Source organism: Castor canadensis, chromosome 5 (genome assembly GCF_047511655.1).
Source record: "Castor canadensis chromosome 5, mCasCan1.hap1v2, whole genome shotgun sequence".
Lineage (NCBI taxonomy): Eukaryota > Metazoa > Chordata > Mammalia > Rodentia > Castoridae > Castor > Castor canadensis.
The window spans coordinates 38,199,516-38,226,830 of record NC_133390.1 but is presented as its reverse complement, the minus strand read 5'-3'; the positions used below and the strand labels follow the sequence as shown (position 1 = coordinate 38,226,830).

Here is a 27,315-nt window from a genome sequence, read left to right as displayed (position 1 = left end):
TACCTTGATTAGCGTTTATCACCGTCCTCCCATTCCTATGAAGTTGAGTCAAATTATGTTTTCACCTGAAAATCTTTTTAATCATCCCCACACATTTATAACCTCTCTCACATTGAAAAATCTACTTTGTCTTTATTATGTCTCCTTTGGAACTAATTACTTTTTACTTTTTAAAATTTTTGTGCACTTTTCACCAAAAACTTACTATTACTTCCCTTTATTCTTCAGGGTTTTTTTTTTTAAACTTTTAAAATGTCTTTCTGTTTTATCCTTTATCTTTCTCCTGACATTAATTGAGGTCTTTATAACTGATTTAGGAATTAGAATTACAGAGAAAACAGGTAACAATGTGTTCTCTAAGAACTATCAATCTTTTGGGAAGAAGAAATAAATGACAATCTCATGGAGTTCCAAGTATTTCAGCGAAGGTAGGCAACAAGTAAAAATGGAGTACAGCCGCTAAATCTCCTAGCACCGAATATTATATATTTAAACCAGGACAGATTGTCATAGGCAGATATATACATAACATTCCAAAATATCTCTCTTCTCCTTCTTATTAAGATCATGAACGCAACTAGTAGTTGCACTAAGTATTCAATAGTGACTGAGACAAGTGTAAATTGTCTTTACAGTTTGGCTATGAATGCAGGGTACTGTTCCGTACAGGGATTCATTCAGATGAGGAAAAGGATTTTTAGAATCATTTTTAAGTTGTTTACGACTTGAGAAGATTTTTAGGATTAAAAAGATGGAGGTGGGTATTAGCAGAGATTATTTGTTACCTATGAATTTGAAAAACATATAAAAGGTCTTGTCAGGGGCCAATGGCTAACTCTTGTAAAATCCTAACTACTCAGGTGTATCGAGGTTCTAGGCCAGCCCAGGCAAATAGTTCATGAGATCCTATCTCGAAAAATCCTTCACACACACAAACGAAAGGGCTGGTGGAGTGGGGCTCAAGGTGAAGGCCCTGAGTTCAAGTCCCAGTACAGCCACAAAAAAGGTCTTTTTTGTTCATGTTTGGTGAGGAAGATTAGGTTAGTTTGGTACTTTCAAGAAGCAGACACCAATAAAGGAGACTAGTGGAAAAGGTGAATTCAAGTATGATATATTTGATATATTGTAAGATCTTTTGTAAATGCCTCAATGTACCCCCATGAGCACAACAATAATAATAAAAAAAAAGCAGACACCAAATATAGGATTAAACCTGGATGAACTGGCCATGAGGCATCAATCTTTATCTCAAACTAGCACAAACACTATTTTCTTATTATCTCTTAGGTTTCCTCTTCATCAAAATTGGAGAAGAAGAGGGTGGAACAGATTCTAACCAAAAGAGTGGTACGGGTGGAGAGTGTGAGGAAAGGGGAGGGGGCCCAAACAATGTATACACATGTAAGTAAATGTAAAAAATGATAAAATAAAAAAAAGAAAAAGGGTGAGAGCAGAAGTACCTAGAGAGTGTTTGGCTTAGATATAGTACAGGTTTCTGAAAACTAAAAGAAGAAGAACTGTGGGGAAAACCAGTAGGCTGCAGCACAGTTCTCAGGACTTTTTGACCAGGATGAGATAATGGATGCCCAGTGATATCAAAATGTGTGATTTTTCTTTCAATGCCTTGGAAAAAAAGAAAACAATCAGCCATAAAGATCCTTTGTTGATGTGCAACTTATTAAAAAAATAAGAATATTGACAAAGAGATAGTTAATCAATTTAAAGGCTATGTCTTTTTATAAATGAGAGTGAAGCTCCAGGTAGGGAGAATTTATTCCTTGTGGGAGGAGGGGGTCTATATTTTAACATTTTCTTTCAAAACTTCAGAGTATGTCATGATATCATGCACTGGATATTTGTTACATAAATATTCTCTGGATGAATAAATACCTAACTCAAAACACTAGAATTCATTCTCATTTTAATATTTTTCATATCATTCCTTTTTTCTTATTATAAGTATATTGATAAATTTGATTCATTGTTTCAATTGTATTTTCATGAAGTTAGGATTCTGACTCATTCTTTCATAAAGTATGCATACATTTTTAACATTTATTCACACTTTTTCAGGAAAATCATGAAATAGGAAGAATAGAAATAACATGAATTACTTTTATTGTCAAAGTACTTTGTAAATATCAAGTGAAGAGTCAGTACGGGATGACTAGCCTTGGAACTCAGGAGGCAACCTTTTGTGTATATTTTACCTAACATCTAGCATTTTTATAGCACAAAAATCATAAAGAGACTAAAGGAAAATATTTTTCCAGAAAAGTATTATTAAGAAGAATTAGAAAGCCATAAAAAAAAAAATCTTGAGGAACTGCAAAAACCCTGGCAAAAGAATGACTTCAGAGGTACAAATAGTATATTTTTATCTAGAAGACTGAAACTAGCTTTAGAACATAAAATATACACAAAATATTCAGCATGGACTTCAGAAACATTATAGAATAATAGAGCAAGAAGGATAGAATGCTCTAGCTACCTCATTCTTGAGAACTATATACATTGCTTCTTCTTTTATTGTGACACTGGGGTTTGAACTCAGGGCTTCTTGCTTGCAAGGGAGGTATTCTACCAGTTGAGCTACATCTCCTAGACATTACTTCTTAAATGTTTTTCTGCAAATATTAACCTCCTGAAGGTTATTATTTATTTAATCCCCGTGTTGCTCTGCACTTCACTATTTGTTTACTAGTTATAGCATCATATTATTGTCATAAGGACACTTTCCAGTATGCATGGTCACTCACTTCTGGATGAAGAGTGTTTCACTAAGCAAAATTATGAACACAAAATGGACCTTCTAGAATTATTTGTGAATGATCAATAGATTCAATTACTATCTGGCACCATAGAAATATACTTAGGTGATGTATTATGCTTAGAAGAAGGCACTACAAATTTTACCTTTAAACAAAAATGTCAATGTGCAGACTTTGTTTTAAATACCACCTGAGAAAGTACTCCAGGATCCAGGGACACCTGTCAGCTCTCTGCAGTCACACAGGAGGGAACATCAGAGCTTCTGTTGGCTTAGTTCCCTCTGTGTGTGAAGGTTAAATGCTTTATGTCATTAAAATGCATATTATTTTTGTGGGAGGCAACTTTTTAAAAAATCTTTCTCAATAATTATTAGATATCACACTATGGATGGGAAAAAAATCATAGCTCTTGATGACTTAAAACAAAGGACCAGATGGGCATAAAAGATTTTCTGTGTTTTTTAATGGTGGAGGTGGGGTGGTTGTCAATTTTGATTTGATTGATAGTTCTCCCTTTTCCTCCTTAATTGGCAAGAATTTCCTGGCTATGGTAAGACAAGATCAGCTAAAACATCAATCACTCCAGCAAATGTTACTTCCTATCATCAGAAGCTGTATAGCCCATAGATTTCACAGCCTCCCTTGGTTTTTCTAAAAAAAATTAAAATGAGGAGTACTGTTATCTCAAGAAATGCCACATGTATATAATACATATATACATATGTTCATACATATATATGTCTACACATATACATATATATATATATATACACATATACATGGGTAGATCTTTCATAAAACATGAGTTTTTCATCCTATAAAACCACAATTTTTAAGGCTTCAAGAGTTGTGCAAAGAAACGTAAAGCTATTTTAGGGTTTGTGGAAATAATCTATTCTTAAAAAAATTCCTTTTATGCAGGATGATCTAACTTAAAACCATTAATCATTCAGAAACCAGAGGTGAGACTCTAAGGATCTTATAAGACAAAAGCAAAGATGTTACATATAGACATCAGCACCTCAAATCTTATATGTAAGCATCCATCTATTAATTTCTGTGTTCATAAATCATAATCTCAAAGGAAAATTAATCATTTTGAAAGGTATGAGAAAAAAATTGTAATTGGAAAAATATCTATAGTATTGTATGCATTTTAAAATAAGTAAAACTCCATAAATACTAAAATGTAAAATTTTATTTTTCTGTATTTTATATGTGAAATTGCTTAAAAATATAAAAAATTACTATTAGTTTTCTTTTTGAGAGAACTGCCTCCAAAGGTTATAGGTGAATTTAGTATTTTAACCATATAGTGGTTTATTTTCCAATATCAGGGGAAAAAATGAAGATACATATTTGTACCAGTGCATAAATGCCGATTAAAATAAACTGAATACCAATTCTTGCTAAATAAAGAGTATATAACTATGTTCAGTTGTAAAGGGTTATAGTTATACTTAGACAAAAGATAACAGAAGTAAATAATTCATTCTGTTTTTTGTATGTTATACTGGGGATTGAACTTGGGGTGTAGAACCAAGTGCTCTATCACTTAAGTCATGTCCCTAGCCAAAGAAGTAGTTCATTTAAATGGAATGAAAGATATTTATTACCTTTGCATGTTACTTATGCTAATTTTGATTTATCTTTCCATATTATCTCTAAAATACCATGTAAAATAAAAGAGTAAATTATAACATAAGCCATATATCACCCAGAACCAGAACATGGGGAAAAAAAATCCCCTTTCCAAAATCCTACACTGAGCACAGTGTAATAGACATGGTCTATACCTGCCCTGCTTTCTCCCCTATTTACATATTTTCTATAAAATTCTAATAAGCGTAACCTTCCTCCAGATGTTCAGTGAAGGTGATGCCATTCTATTTTTCAGAGATTATATAACCACAGCATCCTTATTTAAAGAAATTATTGTAATGCTTAGATTTTAGCCAGGATCTGCCTTGCTTGTAGGGTGGAAGTAAAGTTAGAAAGAACTGAATGAGTTATAAAGTATTGGAGGGAGTACTTTTTAAAAATTCCATATTTAAGATAGAAACTGTCCCATTCTCACCCACTTCTCTCTTTCTCTCCTTCCTTTCACTGCACCCCATTCACAGGATGCAAATAATGAAGAAAGTTTTCTTGGGCTTTGTTTGCCATGTTCTCTGAGAAACACATCAGGATTTTCTTCATTAAAATACTGAATACATACTTAATATCAGTAAATATTAGTTGCCCTGTCTAATCATTCACTCAGTCTATCCACACTGTTCCAGTTTCTAAACTCGTCCTCCTCTCCATGTTTTAGACTATTTTGTATTCTTTTCTAGGACTGTACACAGTACAATCTCTGCCAGTACAATCTCTGCCAGTTATGGAGGATTTATTATCTAAAAGAATATCCTCAAATAACAACCATCAAAAATGGCTTCCAATTCTGGGCCAGAGGGATAGTTCAAGCAGTAAAATGACTACATAGCAAGGGTAAAGCCATGAGTTCAAACTCTGGTACTGACAAACTCATTTGATATCCTGAATTTTTTCCAAGTATGAAATTTCCTAAAATGCCTGTGGATTCTGCTTACTGCAGTGCACCATGGCAAAAATGAAACAGTATCATGTAGAAAAGAGAAAGAAAAGATTCTATAAAGCATAGCTGCTCAAAAAAGAAGATCTAGGCCATGTATGGTGGCTCACACCTACAATTCTAGCAACTCAGGTGGCACATACAGGAGGATTAGGAGTCAAGGCCAGACTGAGCAAAAAGTTAGCAAGACCCCAGGCAAAATTTTAGTCAGACCCAATCTCAGAAACAAGTCATGGATGGTGGCACATGCTTGTAAACCTAGCTACTTGGGAGGCAGGGGTAGGAGGATCAAGGGTCAAGTCCAGCCTACAGATAATTACTGCAAGACTGCAGATACAAACTAAAAACAAAATGGTTGGGGGTGTGGCATAGGTGGTAGAGGCCCCAAGATCAATCTAGAGTACCATGAAAGAGAAGGAGGAAGAGGAGCAGGAGGAGGAGTAGGAAGAACTAGAAATACTCCACACTTGTATACAGATCATTCTATGTATTTTCTCTCTCCACAAACATAATAAGTATTGCTTTTTGTTTTGGAATACTCATCCTATAATGTTTTCTTTCCTTGACTGGTCTACATGCCAACAAAAGTACTGACACTTTTACATTTTCAATATAACCACTAATACAAAGTAGAACTTCTTCATTTGTTCATAAAATGTGATTATGAATGTGACAAACACTGTTTATATTACTTGATGGGAACAGAAGAACTGATCACAACATATCCAATTTTAAGTCAAAGTGAGAATGTTGTTCACTTTGTACTATCTTAAGGTATCTGGTTTATCAAACATATCTTTCTGCCCAAAATATGGAAATCACCTGTAAAACAGTAAAGTATTTTTAAAAAGCTATGTTCAGCTACAAAAATGCAATCTTGAATGTTATGCAAAATAATTTATTTCTCCACTAGATAAAAGGAGGTCCATTCAAATAAATAGCTCTTCAGAATGTGAAACTGCTAAAAATCAATTATTTCCTGTGCTATTATTCATTTGATAGATTTTACTATACCATAGCCTAGTCTCATAAAACAGAATGAACAAGTTATTTACCAAACATATTCATGATTAAGTTTTATTTATTTGCACGAAGCTGTAGAACATGCACTTATAAGCATTAACAAATGGGCCAGATCTATGATTTTCCCTGCAGCTGTCAGTAAATCTATATATCCTTCCGCCTTTCCTTTTTTAACCACACGTTAATAGGTATTAACAGGTATTTTTGTTTTGGAAAATTCAGCCTATCATTGTTTCTTTTCATGACTGGTCAACATGATGTAAAACAGCTAATACTTTTTTTTCAAAATATTTAGGAAAATATTTGTATGCAGTTGAGTATATAATCTTCCTTTTTTTTAAAGGACATGATCAATAAATTCTAATGCATAAAAATTTAAAACTTTACTATAGCAAAGATTATAATATAAAAAAGCCACATACTCATGAAAGATAATACATACATCAGTAGATATATAGATAGATGAGTGGATGTATAGACATATTTGCATGTATACACATGAGTATTTGACAAGAGTATTAAAAATGAAATAAACTCTAATCACACATGTGTATCAGAGACATTCATTAGGCTACTAAGAGAAGCACAGCTTCAAGACAGAAACTAAAACTGGAAACAATTGCTCATCAAAGAGGTAATAGATAAATAAATCATGGTAGGTGATATTAGTTAATCAAATGTACAATGTAGCACTAGAGATGAATAAATGAATGAATGAATGAATAAAAGGACAAGTCTAAAATACTGAGAGTGGAAAAGTGGATGTTGAAGTACATCCACAATATAAAAACATTCTATAAAATTTACATTTATAAAAGCTTAAATATAATGCATTTATAATAAAAAATATAAATGATAGGAAAAATTCAAAAGAGTAGTTAAACTTGAGAAGAATAAAAATATCAATGGAAAAATCCATAGGAGAATTCAGTGCTGTGGTTGGTGGTCAATTATAAAATTATTCAACTTTGATTATGCATAAATGTTTTTCTCTCTGCTCTTCTATGTGTAAAAGGTTTCAACAAAATCATATTTACCATAAAATTCTTCCATGGTATTGTACATGAATGTTTAAAATACTACCCTTGGATTTTCTATCTATCAGTAGTTGCATGATTTTTTAAATCTTGTTAATTTTTAACACTCCTAAATGTTGAAAGTTTACTGATACAATTTTTCTTTTTGTGTTTTTTTTTGTTGATGGTAGTTTTTTGGCTGTACTGGGGTTTGAAACTTTTGTTTGTGAAGCAGATGTTTTACAGTCTGAGTCACACCTCTTGTTGATTGGCCAGGCTGGCCTTCACTGTGATTCTCCCACTTATGCTTCTTGCCATCTCTGGACTGATAAAATGCACACCATCATGCCCACCTCTTGGTTGAGACTGGGTCTTGCAAAGTTTTTGCCCAGAGTTGGCCTGGAGTTATGATACTTCTAATCTCAGCCTCCCAAGTAGCTAGGATTACAGGCATGAACCACCAACAACTGCCCTACTGATGCTGTTTTTAGAGGAAATTTTAAAAGAATGTAGAAGAAAATAATGAATTATAAATTCTCCATGTTCATTTAAAATTGTTGAATATTTAGTTTGGGTATTATTTGACTCCTGTCTCTGTTGTGTTTTAATAAAGTTATTAACAGATACCAATATATTGTAAAATGTATCATCATTTGAAAGTTTATATTGCATTTTTAAGAGCACTTAACAGACTTAAATATATATTTCTGTGCTGTCATAACATACTGTATCTTATGAAAATCAGGAAATGTTGTGGAACAAATCTTAAACAGATGCAGTTTAATAGATAACTTGCTTTATTTAGTGAATAACATAATAAGTTATATACAAGTAAATATGTACGAACCATGAATCAAGAGGCAGAATAATGGTAAGAAAGTACAGTGCTTTCCTATGAGGTCCAACACTGTACTTGGTACTCCTCAAGCTTGTCTCTGTGCAAGAGGTGTAGTCAAAGCTTATTATCTAATATGATTCCCTGGACCTGATGGTCTACCTGTTAATTTCACCTGATAAACTGATGGTCTTTGAACCATCCAAATGCTTGCCTGCAAATGCCACCCTTAGCCTAGAAGATAGAACTGATTTTGGACATAATATACTATTGCTGATATTTTTGAATTGTTTTAGTTCATTTGATTTTTCTTTCACAAATAAAGAATGATCACTATAGTAACTCTAAATATGTAGACATATTTATGCAATAATTTTTGTTAATTATACTACAATATTTCAGAATTGATTATTCATTCTTGGCTTTTGATAATTATTTTAGTTCTGCTGCACTGACATAAAATGATGGATTTGGTGAGAATAAAAGGTGAATGGCTGGAAGTTTCTACTGATTTCAGAGTGATGGTTCCATATAACTGTTTTCTGAACCTTTCCAAGATACTGACTTTTTAGAATAACAATGTAGTTCTAAACAAGCAGGGCAATGGCAAGGGTGGACACTTTGCTGAAGCATAAACCCTGAATGCTAAAGATTCATATTGTGTTCTCCAGCCCCTTCAGATTACTGAAACTTTGTGTGGCATCCTAAATCTGAGGAATTCAAAATTTTACATGGTTGGAGAGAATATGAATTCTCAAAACTCCTTCATTACTAAAACCAAGTCTCATTGCAAGCATACTTTTGGCAAAAAATGTTGCGTCTTTTAATAAAAGTGAATGGATATGCCTAATTCTTTCTATAGAACATCGTATTACAGTATGAAAAGCAAATTGCCCATAAATGTTTGCATAGATAATTCAGATGCACTGTTTTCATCCTTCTACCAGCAGCACCAACTTCCAAGGGACCAGAAGCCAAAATTATCCAGATCCAATGCAATATGAAGTTTGGTATTCATCAATTGTATGTCATGCTTAATGAAAAGAAAATATGAGAATAAAATGGGTAATTATTTACAATATTGGATTTTTTATTCCTCAGACTATGTAATATGTTATTACAGAAATCATCTCTAATCCACCGTACACATCTTAGCCTGTTATAATCTAAAACATAGTGAAATATAGCAGTATGAGGGTTTACTTATGAATACAAGCACTCTTTCTTTGGTAATTTATAGTTATACTTTCTTGTTTTTAAAACTGTTTACAATTGGATGCTCTTCATCTTGTCTTTTAGTTTTATAATTATGTTAATGAATTAAACAGTATTTATTGTGCAGGCAATATATAGAATTCATCTGTGCAACTTTGATTTTATTCAATAAATTAAAATGGAATCTGCAGCATATTCTTTTGTAACTCTTTATGATTTTACTCTGGACCAAGAATCTGGCTTCAAAGGAAAGTAAGTAATTATCTGAATCAAAAGAAAATGTCAATTGGACAATTTCCAAAACTAAGAAAATCAATTACTTACAAATGTATGCACTTAATTTTATATTAAAATATGGATATATCATGCTTTTTCCAGATCTTAATTTGTTCTTTGTTATATAATTATTTGAGTGAATATGCTTGTGCTCTATTTCAGAAACAGAAGGAACAAAAATAGTAGATTTAACAAAAACATTGGAATTTTCATGAGTAAATCTTGAAATTACCAAAAGCACTCACACTTAGTTGAAATCAACATTCTCTTTTGTGTGGAAATAAGGTTTGCACTCAGGTCCTTGCACTAACTAGGCAAGTGCCTTACCACATAAATCACACCCCCAGCTCTTTCTGCTTCAGTTATTTTTGAGGTAAGGTCTCACATTTTTTCTGGGGTTCAGCTTTGGATCAGGATCATCCTACCTGCATATCTAAAATTGCAGGCTCATACCACTACATCCAGTTTATTTGTTGATATGGGGTCTCACTAACTTTTTACTCCAGCTGTCCTCAAATAGTGATTTTTCAGAACTTTGTCTTCCAAATAGCTGGATTATAGGCATGAACAACTGTGGTCAGTCTAAAATAACATTCTTAATAGTTTATAGTCAGATCCCACACTAAATATGCATGAAAATTACTGTATAATATATACATAAATTAACTGCTGTACCTATAATTGAATTGAAATGCTGGATGGCATTGTGATTCCTACTGTAGGTATTCTATGTTAAAATTTATATTTAGTATAAAACCAAAACAGGAACACTAATGTTATATATATAAATATATATGTGTGTATATAAAATCTTGTGATTACCATACAACAGTTTAATATCACCAGTAAGAAGTGTCCTGACTCTTAAGCATTAGCAAATTTCTTTTACTTCTTGTTTCTCATCATTGTCAATAGATCTCTATGCTCTTAAAACTTGAACACTGATGATAGTTGTAATCAATATTAATAATCTATATTGACACATATATAATAATCAGAATGACTTGTGTAATGAGGGAAGAAGGTTCAGCTCAAATCTTTTACTGAGCACCTCACTCTGTCACTGAATGTATTTTTCAGAAATAGTCATTCAGGCATTTCTGACTTCTGCAAACAGATTGAAAAATAGAACTGTTTGCTAAAGCTTTCTTGCATAGAATGTGCATTTTTCAAAAGATGTCAGAGAATAGGATGGGTTGCAGGAAAAGATGAAAGGGGAGTGTTGTATCAACTCGAGTTATAGAATAAAAGCCAGTTTTAGTCTTCATAGTGTAACAGTTGCCAATAGTACACAAAACGAATTTAATGGATCACCAAAAACATAAAAGTTGAATAAAATGTATTTTTGGTGATGAAAAAAGAAAACACTCTTGTGGGTCACAATTTTTTGATCTTGTGAATTCAGATCTCTCTGAAGGGTAAAATATTGATTCTTGAAGTGTCTCATTCTTGCTAAAGGCTATTCCTTTTACTGTGGTGTTTTTTTCTTGCAAAAAGAAATGGGATTATACAGCAGATATCATTAAAGTAAGGGCAAACATTACATTAAAATGCAATGTTTTGAGATTTGAACATGAAGGCCAAAGAGTTTGTCTCCCTTATCTAAATTGTTCAAACCTAGAAAACTGAGAGAATTCTGATCAATTTTCAAGAGGAAGTGAAACACCTGACTTCTACTTTCAAAGTTCTTTTTCTTTAGTAATTTAGGAAAGTATGAAATATTTATTTTTACTTTAAATTCTATAGTTTAAAGCAAATACAACTATATTTAATAGATTTTATTATTTAAAAATAAACTTTACATGCACATAAAGCTATGTGGTGACAAGTTTTGCCATAAATTTTTAGCTCAGAATGATTCCCGGTCAGGAACAGCTCAGCAACTTCATGAAATGTGTTCAACATTAATGAATTTATGGTGTGAATTTTTTTTTGCTGTGGATATTCAAGACACCTATTTATATTTTCATCACTACAAATAGAAATAACTCATGCTACTTTATTCTCTAAGTCTGTATAATTTTTATTTTTCTGCATCTTATCATCTTTATTAACAATAACATCTTATCAATGAAACAGTAATTAAAGAGCACACAAGCAAAGAAAACCTCAGGTCAGATCCATTAACTTCTGAATTTTAGCAAACATTTAAGAAAGACATAACACCAATTTCTCTTAAATTGTTTTTTGGACATTGAAAAGGAAGGAAGTCTTATAAACCCATTCTATTAGGCCAGTGTTGAGCTAATATGAGACCTGACAAAGGCACACAAAAAGAAATAAAGAAAAGCCCGGTGACAGTGGTTCATGCCTGTAATCTTAGCTACTTAGGAGTCAGCAATCAGGAAGATCGTGGTTCAAAACCTGCCTGTGAAATTTATGAGACCCTATCTCCAAAAAAAAAAAATCACAAAAAATGGGGGGGTGCTGATGGAGTGCCTCAAGGTGTAGGTCCTGAGTTCAAGTCTCAGTACAAAACAAAAGAAAGAAAAAAATACTACAATATTTTTGATGAACAAAAATCCTTAACAATATGCTGAACAGAAACAATATGATGAACAGAAGCTTTTTAGTTTTATGAGGTCCCATTTATCTATGCTATCTCTCAGTTGCTGTGCTGCTGGGGTTTCGTTGAGAAAGTTCTTACCTATACCTACTGACTCCAGAGTATTTCCTACTCTTTCTTGCATCCCAGGGATGCAAGTATGATTGACATACACAAATTAATAAATGTGACAAAACACATCCTCCAAGGGAAAGAATAAAACCATACAATTTTCTCAATGTATGCAAATTTTTTTTTATAAACTTAAACTTCTTCTTATTAGGAAATCTCTGAATTAATTAGGTATAAAAGGGATCTGCCTCAGTATAACATAGTTCATGTATAAATATGCAGCAGCTAACATAAACCTGAGTGCAGAAAAACCGACAACTTTTTCACTACGATCTGGAATGTGAGGGAATGCCCACTTTGACTAATTTTATTATTTTACTGGAAATCTTAGCTAGAGTAATCAGGCAAGAGAATAAAGTAAAGAGCATCCACCTTGTAGAAGGAGTAAAACTGTCATTGTGGGTAGATGACATGATCTTATATGTAGAAAACCTGAAGACTCCACTGAAAAAAACTATTAGAACTAAGAAATTAATTCAGGAAAGTCACAGTATACAAAATCAAGATACAGAAATCAGTAACTTTTTATATTCAAATATTGAATAATCAAGAATAAAAATCAAAAGAGCAATCCTATCTCTAATAGCTATAAAAACACCTAGGAATAGGGCAGAAGCTGTGGCTCATACATATAACCCAAGCTACTCAGAGGACAAAGATCCTGAGGTTCATGGATTGATACTAGCCCCAAAGGAAAAAAAAAAACACTTAGTGAAAATGCATCTCAGAAATAAGCCAGGAGTGGTGGTGCATACCTGTAATAACACAAATTATGAAGGATACATAGAACGGGATTTACTTTCTGAGGCTGGTCTGAGAAAAACACATGAGACCCTGTCCTAAAACTAACTAGAGCAAATAAAGATTGAGCACATGGCTCAAGTGGTTGAGTGTCTGACTAACAAGCGCAAGGCCCTGAGTTCAAGTCCTATATATGTGTGTGTGTATATATATATATATACACACATGTATCTGCATATATATGAATGTATATATAATAATAACATTTAAAGTGATGAAAAACACCTGTAATGAAAACTATAAAACACTACTGAAAGATGTTGAAGAGGATTAAAAAAATCTGTGTTCATGGACAGGAACAATCAAAATTGTTAAAATATTCATATGACTTAAAGTGATCTATAGATTCAATGCAGTAAATATCACAAGACCAATGATGTTCTTCACAGAACCAGAAAAAGTCCCTACATATATTTGGAAACAGATGATCAAACAAAAAAACTTTAATCAAAACAATATTGAGTAAAAAGAACAAAGCAGGAGGCATTACACTGCCTGACTTCATGACTTCAAAACATACTACAAAATTGTGGCCATCAAAACTGCATGCTACTGGCATCATACAGACAGGTAAAGACGTGTAAAGGTCCAAATAGAGAGCTTAGGCATTCACCCCTGTATCTAGTATCAACTGCTTTTTTACAAAGTTGCTGAGAAATGATGCCAGAACAATTAAACATCTCATCCAGAATGAAAACAGACACCTATCCCTCACTAGTTACAAAATTCTTTGTGATTAGTGAACAACAAAGTTATACGTAAGATCCAAAACTATGAAACCACCAAAAAAAAAAAAAAACCTGAGGGAAACACTGAAAGACACTTGAGTGGGCAATATTTTTTGGACAGCCCCCCCAAACCAGAGGACGCATAAGCTTCTGCATAGCAAAGGACACAATAGAGTGAAGAGACAACTGCTGAATAGCAGATAAATATTTCAAATTTGTCTTCTGACAAAGAATTGGTTTATAGAATATGTAAGGAACTCCAAAAACTTTCTAGCATTAAATAAATAAACTTATTTCAAAAATGGAGAATATACCATTTTTTTTGTTAAAAAATACAAAAATGGCCAAAATGTACATGAAAAAAATGGCCAGCAACAATAATTAGAAGGGGAATATCAGGCAAAACCACAGTGAGATATCACCTCACTACACTGAAAATGGTTATCATATATACACATATGAATAAATGTATAAACAATTTAAAAAATAAAAAAGAAAGAAAACACATTATCTTTAAGTAATGTGTGCTGGCTAGGATTTTGAGGAAAGAAGACCTTTGCACACTGCAAGGTGGAATGTAGGTCAGTATAGTCATTACGGAAAACAGTATAGAGCTTCTTTAAAAATTAAAACTAGAACTTCCATATGATCTAACCATCCCACTTCTGGATATATACTCAAAGGAAATGAAATCAATATGTTGAAGACTTTTGTGCACTCTTATGTTCATTGTAAGACTATTCACAATAGCCAAGAAATGGAAAAGATCTAAGTTTCCATCAACTGATGAATGCGTAAAGAAAATGTGGGACTGCCAGGTGCTGGTGGCTCAGGTCTGTAATCCAAGCTACTCAAGGAGGCAGAGATCAGTTTGAAGCCAAATTAGGCAAACAGTTTGCAAGACCCTATCTGGGAAAAAAAAACCACCACAAAAACCCACTGGTGGAGTGGCTCAAGGTGCAGGCCTGAGTTCAAGCCCCAGTAACACAAAAATAAAAAAAATAAAATAAACATGGTATAAACACAATGGAAAACTGGCCAGTCATAACAAAGATTGAAATGCTGTCATTTACAACATGAACTAGAGATCACTTAGTTAAGTGAAATCAGTCTAGCAGAGATAGACCAGTAAGATGTGCTGTCATTCATATATGATGTCTAAAGGTGTTGATGCCATATGAGTTGAAAGGAAGATGGAGGTTATCAGTCAGCCTCAGGAGACATGCAGAGTGGAAAGTAAGGGTCACAGAGACATGGGAGGGGTTTTTCAATGGGTGCTTGATTGTAGTTATGAGTAAGAAGTTCTGCTGAGTAAACCATAATGCAATAAATGCTTCCTAAGTCAGGAAAACGATAATCTTTCTACAAGTTCTATTATAATTCATGTTACCATTGGACACAGTAGAATGGCTGTAAATAACAATGTACTACATATTTGGAAATCTATAAGAAAAGACCTTGAAAGTTTTCACTATAAAGAAATGATAAATGTTCTAGGAGATAGATATATGTGACCAGATTTAAACACTACACAATTTGTGTATTTTTGAAATATCATAAGTATATATAATTTTATGTATCATTCAAAATTAAGCTTAAAAATGGCACTTTATTCATATTCTATTACATCAGTAGTTGCTTCTAACAAATATTAGTCAATGACATTCATTACCCTTAAATAACTTGGTTATTTTGAACATTTTTTCAGCATTTATTTCTTAGGACAGAAAAAAGAATAAAGATAATTTTCTTATTCAATTTTATTCACTTCTTATGAGAATCATGAAATTCATTGAAGAATATACATATGTATATATAATATCTACTTTTTTCTAAGTAATTTCTGGGTGCTAGGGATTTGATGGTGAACAAGAGAGGCTGGGCTTGTCCTCATGCAGCTTACTGTGTCACATTAAACTAAATTGTGCCAAGTACTACATAGGATGCTAAGATTGGTATCAGAAGGAGGAGTAGATGTTTTAAAAGAGCCAAGATGAAATCTGAATGAATAGGAAAAAATAACATTGAAGTGTAGAGAGAGCCTTTTGTAGAAGGGAGAGACACCAAAATGGTGCTGAGGTGATAAACCGCATGTTTAATAGAGAAAATCAAGATAGTGTTGGAAAGAAAGTACAGGTGGATGAGAACAAAAGTAAAGGAAGAATTGCATCGTGTGAGATCTTGAATTTTATAATAAAGGTTTTAGACTTTAAGGACAATAGAAAACCATTCAAATTTTTAAGAGGAATGCTAAGAGTGGAGGTTTATCAAATATGAATTATCAAATATGTGCCATGTGATACAAAATGATGAAAAAACATCTACAATATAACTTCATAGAAAACTAGCCACATACAATAATTTCTAAGAAGTTTAGGAAATAATAGATATATTGTTTTCAACAATCACAATATTCACTACTATCTAAAAGTTCAAAGAAATCTCACATTGCCAAAAGTTGCTTAAAGTTTAACTGAAATTCTCAAATAAATCTCATCTCAAATTATTTAGATTCTCACCAGGTGCTGGTGGCTAACACTTGTATTCCTAGCTACTCAGGAGGCAGACATCATGTGGATCACAGTTAGAAGCCAGCTTAAGCAAATAATTCATGAGACCCTTTTTCGAAAATACCTAACACAAAAAGGGCTGGTGGAGTGGCTCAAGGAGTTGGCCCTGAGTTCAAGCCCCAGAGGTGACAAAAAAAAGAAAAAAACTAGATTCTCTGAAGATGTTTGGCATCATTACTTAGATTCACTCTTTGGAAAATATTTATATAGAAGAAAAAAGTGCTCTTTTAACTCAACTGTGTTACATCATTGAAAATTGTTTGCTTTATTTCAAACTTCCTAAAGCTACTAAAATTTAAATTAAATGTGTGTTCTGTATAGGAATGTGTCTTACATTCATTAGTTGGTACATCATAACGTAATAAAACTTTTCTAAGGAAAGAATGAGAGAGTACCTCTATAAGCTATTTTATAATTCATATTTCATTGGGCAAATTTGACATTAAATATGGATAAAGTAATGGTTTCCCCAAAGATGCCCAGTATTAGAATGTTAGGATGATTTTAATTAGACTCCATCAGCAGGATAGGCTTACCTGTGTGAATGTTCATGTGAAATGCATATAAATCCTGGAGCATCACCTATGAATTTAAATCAGAAAGCTCATCAACTTCTGTTGGCAAAGTAAAGATAAAAGCCACAGAAGGTCCTTCGCAGTCTCTGTCACTAATGATAAACAGCATTAACTGCTTCTGTGGATACTAATGCCACTATCCTGGGAGCACAGGCAGTACTGTGAGGACCTTGCAGCTTCACTAATCACACTTTTGTTTGTCACAAAACACAAAATAAAATCTCAACAAAGAAGCAATAAATATTAGCATTTATGAACAAAAGAAGGTCACATACATATGTAGATCTCTAAATATGCAGTGTAGTCTTCCTTAACTAAATACCATGTTCATTATTATAAATTCTTATTGCAGGTAAAGAAAAAAATAAAAGTAAATTAAATGAAACATGGGTGAATTCTGTTAGGTGGAGAGCATTTTCCATTTAAAAATCTGTTGAATTTATTAAATGCTTTATTCCTGTGAAAAACTTACTTGCTTAAAAAGCAATTATCAGGAGAAATTAGAATCTCAAACTGAAATATTACTTTTTTCTTTATTCATTTATTCATATGTGCATACATTGTTTGGGCCATTTTCCCCCCTGCCACCTGCCTCCACCCTCTCCCCTCCTACCCTCCTTACTTGCAGGCAGAACCTGTTCTGCCCTTTTCTCCAATTTTGTTGAAGAGTAGACATAAGCAATAATAAGAAAGACATAGCATTGTCTACGGCCATACCACCCTGATTGCACCCGATCTTGTCTGATCTCGGAAGCTAAGCAGGGTCGGGCCTGGTTAGTACTTGGACGGGAGAAAGACATAGCATTAAACTGAAATATTTAAAATAAATTTTTCTTCTATATCATTGAAAATCTTGTTGGTGTGCCATATTTTAAGTGCAAATACTCTCTTGAAATTCTAATTTTTAATTTTGAAAGTAAAATTTTATTTAATAAATTTTAAAATGCTTATTATAAAGTTTAAACAACATGTACATTAATATTGATATTTAATATAAACATAGTCAATTATCTCTTCTCATAATGTCAAGATGGCATATCCTTGTTGAACTAAGAAAACACCAATAAATTAAAAATTGTATGCCATTATGTTTATGTCTTAAAAATGCTACATAATTATAAAATGCATAATATTCAGTTCATTTTTGTTCCTAAGAGTTAATATTGCATTCCAACTATTTTGAATATTTTCTATTATGTTAAATGGTCTCATTTTCTTTTTTACAGTTTTCCTTCTACTATTACAGTCATAGCATGTTTTACTCTAATTTTCCTTTGCTAGATTTCCAATAAGATCAATGAAGTAGTGTTTCAAGTAGTTTAAATTAATCAACCAATTAGTAAACTCTGCTGATAATTATACAAAAACCTTGTCTCATGCTCCCTTCTGTGAGATTGTTTTAAAAAAATTTCATGATTACTTCAGTTACTGGCTCTCACTGGGATATAGTTAGCAATGTTTTGTTAAATCTTAAGGCATGCAGTTGAGAAGACATGTCTGACTAACCAGATGATATCTTTTACTAGAATACCTAAAATACACAAAGATCCAGAATAGAGGATGCAGAATCCAAACTTTCGGTGATCTATGACTACAATCAACTTTTTCACCTATAAAATGGGATGATAATATATTGCCTATTTCATTAAGTTCCTGTGAAGATTAAATTACAAATGCATCTGAAATGGTTAGAAAAAATGCTGAACATATTATGTTCTCAGTGACTATGCCCCAGTATGCTTACTTATGTAATTTTAAATGTGATTATTGAAACATATGAAATAACGAGACAACAATTGCAAACACATGCATGCACTGGCTCAAACACAATATGGTACACAAACGCCGCATAAGTTTCCTAGGGAACAGGATACTGGCATATTCAAGGTGCAAGCATCATCAATGCAGAATGCATGATGAAAAGAGCTGGTAACCAAGTGCTGAAATTGTTTTTGTTAATTGAGGAAAGACAGGATATTTTGTACATTCATTTTTGGTAGGTCAGAAATGAGTCATACTGGTCTTCAATTCAAATTCTGCTGATATGTTGTTATTTCCTTTTAGTTTTCATTCTTTCACTTCCTGTTGGAATCTGAGAAAGCAGTGATTTTTGTCGCTTGTGAAAAGGACAAGAAATTGAGAAGGAATGAGAAATTGTTAGAAAAATAAACTTGTGTAGTAGAAAAATCTTTAACTGGACACAAATATATTTGGATTTAATTCCCAGTTATATAATCAAGTATTGGTATCAATCAGACTCACTTCTCTGAACTTGAATTTCCTTTAATTGAAAATGTGGATAATATATCTAACTCACAGTGTCATTCAGAGAATTAGAAAAAATACATTAAAACATATAACTATCAATCTTTTATTTGACACCAAGTAATCTCTTAAGATAAATGTTATTGAATAAATCAGTGATTAAATAATGCTTTTACCTGCTGAGCCAGAAAAAGTCTACAAAGTAAACATGGGAAATTAATACTTAGTGTTAGACCCCAAAATATATGAATATATTAAATATGTGCCTGAACATCAGTATGGTAAAATGCAACTGAACTGCCTTCCATGCAGTTAAAATTTGCCTCTAGATAATCTTTAGAAATTAGAGAATACATAAACTGAGTGTGCTGGCACACACCTATAATCCCAGCAATTTGGGAAGTTTAGACAGAAGGATCATGGTTTAACATCAGCCAGTGCATGAGACTGAAAAATAAATGAAAAGCAAAAGGATATGGAGCATGGCTCAAGGGTAGAGTGTTTGCTTAGCACATTCAAGGCCCTGACTTCAATCCCCAGTACTGCCAAAAAAAAAAAAAAAAAAAAAAGAAAAGAAAAAAGTACAATATATAAAATGGCCAGGCTTAAGGGTACATGCCTCTAATCCCAGTACTGTTGAGGCTGAGGTGGAGGATTGCCAGTTCTAGAGCAGCCTGGGCTGGGCTACATGGACAGGTCGAGGTCAGTTTGCACTATTTATAGGTACTCTTCCATAAAAAAAGTATATATGATACATATATATCCATATACATATATAAACAAAATCCATATTTTTATCACTCTAGATGTAACATGTTATTTATTTGTTAATGTTATATATACACATATTACATAAGATATAACTATATATAATTGTTCTCTTCCAGTCATATTTGCTTTTCTTTTTTAAAACTTACTAGCATAAGTTAATTTTATGCAAGTAAAGTAGAAGAGATTTTTGATATAGAAAAGTGTAAAGTGGGAGAAAAGAACCCCCAGAGCGAGGGTGGGTACTAAGATAGTGTGCCCCAGCAAAAGATAATTTTCCAAAAGGGTTTTATTGTGTTATTTTTGACATGCATATCACATACTTTGATTAAATACTTTGGTCAAATTCACTATATATATTACTCGTTTCTCTCTCTCATCCCCCCAGCTTTTTAACAGTTTTTGGTGAGTTTCATTATTTATACACATATACAATGTATTGCTATAATATTCAGCCCTCCACGTCAAACTATCATATTTGTTGTCAAACAATTTTTTTGACATAATAATGTAACTTTTCTTCTTCTGATTTGCTACTTTTTAAATAACAGCATTTCTTTCAATCCATGAGTTATATGTTATCAAAATAAATTTGGAGTTATTTAAATCTAAATTTTACTTTAACATCTTAAGGAGTTCTAGGGGTGATTTCCTTTAGGACTACTGCATGGAATTAATTTGTTTAGCCTAGGAATACTTGAGGGATTTGCCAAAGACAAATGGGGTACGGTCTATGGATTATGCAGTCAGTTTTCTCTATGTCTATAAAATATTATTATTTCTCAGGAGAAAGGGAAAGAAAATTAAGTACAAAGAACATGACTACACTTCGTTAAGAGATCTACTGTGTCTGATACACATGCACACACACATACACACACATTGTTTTAAGAAAAATTATTTGGGTACTTTGGTTCAATTCTCTATTATTAAATTTTGAGAGTCTTACCCTAATTTAAATTCAGGATTTCATTACAATAAATTGGTGTTTAATTAGAATTAAAATCTCCTAAAAATTCTGCCTTATTTGGTAATATTTTTGACCCTTTAAAATCTCAATACCCAAAAATAATTTAGAAGGAAAAAAGGATGTATGAGGAGAGAAATAAATCACAACTGCTCCTTAAAGTATTCTTTCTTAAACTTAGCTTTTACTTTCTCCATGATAAACTAAAAGAACTATTTTATTTTGGCCTAATCTTTTTATCCTGGTGGAGTTCAAGTTTGTTTTGGAACAGAGATTACCATTACACCATCAACCAATGGATAGGGTAGGCAAATGAAAAGGGATAGAAGAAGGGACTTTAAATGGAGAGGGGATAATAGGGATGGCTTTCCCTTCCCTTGTCATCTGAACTCTCTACAAAGATAATTAGAAATGGGTTAGTTTCCTCACTGAATAAATTATGTTCTGCTTGAGAGGAGATAGGAATTTTTTTAATTTATATTTCTAGAATATATTTTTACATATTCATAAAATGTTAAGAATGCCAGATTAGTATAGGTTTTACTTTGTTAGCAAATTTTTTAAAGTTTGTGCATGAATCTCATCTATCTGTTCATCTCCTGTATCTGATATTAACTACTTATTCTATTACCATAGAAGGCTAAGAATTGACTGTGAAGAAATGCCTATAAATAACATTAGTCCACACAATGCTTATCCCACTTCCCTCTAATCATTTACTTGTATAATAGCTAAAACACCACTTCCAGCACTGTATTTTTTGCTCTTCCTTGTAACTATTGTTGAAGATAAAATTAGATCATCAGAAGCTAGTGGTCTGTGAAGGACACAATGCCCTTTTATCACCACTGAACAATAGATAGTGTTGTATAACTCAAAGCTTTGAAACTGAAAAGGTATAAGTATTCAGGTGCTCTAGTAATACATAAAATTCAATTGGTAATAGCTTTGGTAATTGTAAAAATTTTGAAAGACATCTTTTCTAAGAAGCCATAAAAAATATCCAAATTAATTTGTATGGATAATTCCTTAGTGTTTTTAAAGTTCAGTTATTTCTTCAATCTTGTAGCCTAAAACACCCCACAAGATATACACAAGGGGAGTATACTCTTACAGTTCTTAAAGTGTACAGTTCACACTTTATATAAGGTCATATTATCTGTTTCAGGTAGTTTCTAACTGCAGTTTCTCAAATGTATCCATGCATCTAATAATTTAATTTTGTGGTATATAATGTGTGTGTGTGTGTGTGTGTGTGTGTGTGTGTCTGTGTGTCTGTGAATGTTTTAGTTCTGAGGAACTTTAGGAACATTCTAGTACTAAAAAGAACAGGTATATTACTACCTATTTATTTTAGTGTTTTTTTTAATCCGTCCCAGATCTGAAAATAGGACAAAGGTGTGATGCTGACCTTAGTATGAAGTACCGTATACTATTCTAGTTTTCTCTAATTTCTATAGCAACCAATCATTTAATTAACCCATTTACTAAAGAAATATTTATCAGTCCCTTAATATGTGGAAGATATTTTCCTGGCAACAAATAATATAATGGTAAGTAAATACAGTCACGGCCAAAGGACCTTATAATTTTTATTTAAGGCTGCCAGCTCTCAATAGGTAATTACAAAACAGTGCCTTAACACTGTGAAAGCACATAGAAAGGATGATTTTAGAGACCCCTGGTAATAAAATATTTCTAAGTAAAATTCTGTAGCCCAGGAGAATGTATTCTATTTCCTCTGCATCTCTTCTATATGTTTCTTTAGTGTGAGATAGTTGCAAAATAAATATTTATGGAACTGAAATAGTAGTATAAAACATTTTACTTATGCATTGGTTTGTAAGAAACAAATATTGACTTCAAGTAAACTTAAAATATTTTGGACTGGTATAAGTAGCTATTCTAACAACATATAAAATTATTTTTTCAGAGGGTGAATGAATTAAAAAATATATTCTTAATTTGATGTTTAATGTTAAATCAGCCATCGTTAATTTGACACATAAATTTATGATATATTTATCTTCTGACATACAACGTTTCCTTTGAAAAATCAGTTGAGAATATGTGACAGAATACTACATAGGAAAAAGTGAATGACATGGCTATCTGTAATAATTTTCAATATATTGATTCAATGTCTGCTTCAGATAAAAGTATTAATAGAAAATTAAAACTATTCTTCCCTCTAGACATTAGGTTTGCTTCTTGGTAAAAGCCTAAAATTCAACTAAAAACATAAATAAATACAAAATATAACATTGACATTAAATAACACATATTACACATAAAATTCTTTTATTAAATAATAATTCTTCAAAGGAATACATCATTTACAGAGTGACAGATAAAATACTCTAGTGTTAGCATTGATGGTTTTTTTTTAACAAGGTATTTTAAAGACATTTAAAGCAAATGCTACCATTAAATTAAGTTTACTAATTTTTCTGATAATATTATACAAGAACAATGACTTGTTCCCTATGCTGAATATTTTTTTCTGATAAAAGCCTTAGAACTAACTCTTCTTTCCAAAGATTATAAATGAAAAATTACCACAAATAACAAGCCTAACAAAACAACATTCTGACTGCATTGTCATATTTATTATAAAACACTTGGTTCACTGCATTTTGGCATTTTATACAACTGGTTCTGACAGTGATTAACATGGTTTGGGCTTCTGCAGTTTTACCCAAGAGAAATAAAACACCAAAATCTCCGCAGGTGTGTAATGGGCCAGAGATTTACAATCTGTTCTGCAAAGTCAGACTTCAAAGACTTGGAAAAACCTCTAAAGTTGGCAATACCTCTATCATTGCTATTATTTAAGGTATTTTTCAAATTTCAAAAGAAACTGAGTTGCTAATTGCAAAGATATCATCTTCAATTTGACTTCCGTGCAGGTCTTTCAGAAAACAAATTTGGTTATATATCTGCACACAGAAGGTAAGTAGACAGTACCTATATGAAGTGGGAAACTAAATAATGAAGTATTTACTTGTACTTCCAAGGAGACTTCACTTACTTGAAGTACACTGCTTCGCTGATGCAAAGGAGTAGTTGGGAAGTACCAAGGTAATTACCAAATGACAATCAGGAAGCAGCACCTGGGTGGTGGAAGCCCCAGGACAAGTGCTCATAATTGCTTCCACAATTGCTTGGTGTGAATGTAATACAAAACATACCCAGTTAGGGTCAGAACACACATGATCATTTCAATTGTAGGAATGTTCACCATCCTAAAAGCTGAGCATGGAGAAAGTTCAAACAATTCTATTCCAGTTTTTAAATGTGAGTTTACCCATTTTTGTAGATATTTAGTTGTACTTGTGTGCTTGACACACAGTGAAAATTATGCCACCTTTTAAAATTACCCACTTTTATTTTCAAATGTCATCATTGTAGCTTACCATTGCACACAAAAAAATAAACATCAGAAAGGTTTTTCATTTAAATGATATGTTCTGCATAAAATCAGTTGTGGACTAGATTCTTTAAACTTTAATTCCATTCATAGTTTTTAATGAAAGCATCCAGCAATCTCTCTGTCAACTAAGCTACTACTAAAAAGAATGAAATAAATTGAATAATTGGCCAATATTTTTAGTCAATTTAACCACCAAAGGTTTTGATTGCTATGATATTTGACATGGAGTATGGTTTTCTCTACTTCAACTACGTTTGTTGAAAATTGTCGAGGTCATAGATGCACACATTAACTGTATCAGTCAGGGTACCAGAGAGAAAAACCATTTTCCCTTACAGAAGATGTCAGCCTTCATTCTAACAAACTTCATCATCTCATCAACTTTACTTAAGAAAGAGAATATAAAAAAGAAAAGAAGAAGGAAGGAAAGAAGGAAGGAAGGAAGGAAGGAAGGAGAGAAATAGAGAAAGAGAAAGAAAGAAAGACAAAATATTTCTTAGTTCTTGACCTACAAAGAATACCTAGGCACTATAATTTTTAAATAAAAAAAACACACTACCATGTGTTTTTAAAACTTAGTATGTAGAATATGTGTATCAGTAAAAAATTCATTAAAATTATTTCTGTAAAACAAATAAAAGATCTAACTGCAAATGTGCTACCAATATTTCCTCTATGATGTGAGCAACACCATTCTGCCATTTGACAATGCTTTGGAACCCGTAAGTGATTTCTCTAGCTTCATGTTACAGGAACAAGCGTACAATCCAGAACAAGCACCTCAACCATAAGGGTATGTTTCTGGGCCTAGTTTCCTGACTGAAGTTATTGCCTCTATCTGCCAAGCTGCTTTAGCAAGTTTCAATCAATAATGTTAACCTGAAGCCAGCATTGACCTGCCTGAACTTGAACCTGCTGTAACATTTTATTACAAAGATTGGAGGCTATAATAATTCATTGTATTAACATAAAATAGACTGTTTTAGACTTATATAAAAGCCATAATTTATATAATGATGTGAATTTTGAGGGTACAGTGTGCTTTAATCTCTCATTTTACTTGCCATTCTATGACAGAAGTGCTGAAGCCATCTGAAGGTTACAAACAATGTTCACTCATAACAAGCTCTAATGTCCTTGTAGGTTTCACTTTGATGGATATCCAGTGTTTCCCCATGACATAATTCTACTGATGAAAAACATGTCTTGAAAACACAGCTTGCATTTTCACCTTCAAATATACCAAGAATGATTTTTAAAAGAAAGATAAACTAAAAATGAGAAATAAAAACATATTACCTTCAAAATCCTGTTACCATTTTCATATTGCCATATTTAATTGGCAAAAGAAACAAGCTTATAGAAAAAAAACTTGATATGCAGGAGTGCCTTGTGTGGAGTATATATTTTTAAAATTCGTCCTTTTTATCACAAAGCATCAATACTAGTGTAATGAGAAAAAATTAGCAATGCTTTCTCTGAAACAAGTAATTTCTTTTAATAAAGCCTTATCATAAATAAGCTTCCATGTTTTGACATACATTTTAGTAGACAGATAATAATTATTACCAAGAACCCTTCAATATTTTCCAGCATTATCAGTTATTTCATAGTATAATCATAAGGCAATGAAGAATGAATATAATCAAAGTTGCAATATATATAAAGTCTCACTCAAATGTCTGTGTTGTTCATGTAGAAGTATAGAATAAAAGTGCCACATACTTTTATGTAATAATAAGAGAAATTAAGTACAGTAAGATGTACATACTTTGTGTAAAGACTAAATTAGAGTTCACATGAGACTCCAAAATTATTAGCATTGCTACAGAAAGGATTTCTTGTAGTGTTTGGTGATTTTAATTCTAGTGCAGTTCAATATGAAATGTCATAAATTGAATCCACAGGTGCTTTAATCAGAAGTTACTCTTCTGTTTGCATAATATTTTTTCCCATGGGCTTATTTGTAGACTTCTGTATAAAAATAACCTCACTGATTTACTTCTGAAAACTGTGCCTCAGACAATTATATATATTAGCTATCTTTCTCAATATACACACCTGAGAAATGACTTTATATAAAAGGAGGATATAATTTGGAAATTTTGTGTGAGTTGATCACAGAAACCCATTATTTCCTTAACAACTTTTTATCTCTACCTTCTGTGCACTGTTGTGCAGTCAAGGGATTTCATGAACACAAGAACAAAAAACAGGCCTTAGCAAGACTGTGAGTACGCAGGCAGAAAACAGCTGTTATAACTCTCATGTACAAATTTAAACTTTATTTATGATACCATGTCAACATAAATGATTTCTTGGAGGTATGCAACAAACTCAGTGAAGATACCATGAGACTTTTCACATGAAACTTACGATTGTAGGTATGTGTACAAAGTTCAATAAATCATTAACTATGAATTATTTTCTGTATTTTAATATAATCATTTCAATGTTAGTGAGAAAATGAATTAGAAAATTCCCAGCTGAAGAATATACTGAAAATGTGAAGGAAGCACCTTGAAATACATACAGTAACAACAAATACATAAATGACATAAGCAAACAGGATAAAGTTCAAGTCCACATATTTTTTAAAAATGAGAGTGCAAGTTGAAACTTCTGTTTCCCCCTCCCAAAAACCTGCAACTCATTATGTAAAGAAATTCAATGCTGATTTATAGGTGAGTGTATAGAGAAGTTATCAAGGACAGCCTTTCATTAGGTTTTTGAGAAGTAGTTTCTAAATATATGCATGTCACTTTAATGAAAAGGGTGATGATAGTAATTTCTAAATGACCT

At 32.3% G+C, this 27,315-nt stretch overlaps 1 protein-coding gene across 3 annotated transcripts in view; it reads right to left on the bottom strand.

The window, feature by feature from the left end:
* Positions 1 to 27,315, bottom strand: part of Cadm2 (cell adhesion molecule 2) — a 1,035,444-nt gene that overhangs the window by 644,208 nt on the left and 363,921 nt on the right. The gene's annotated exons all lie outside the window — the stretch shown is intronic.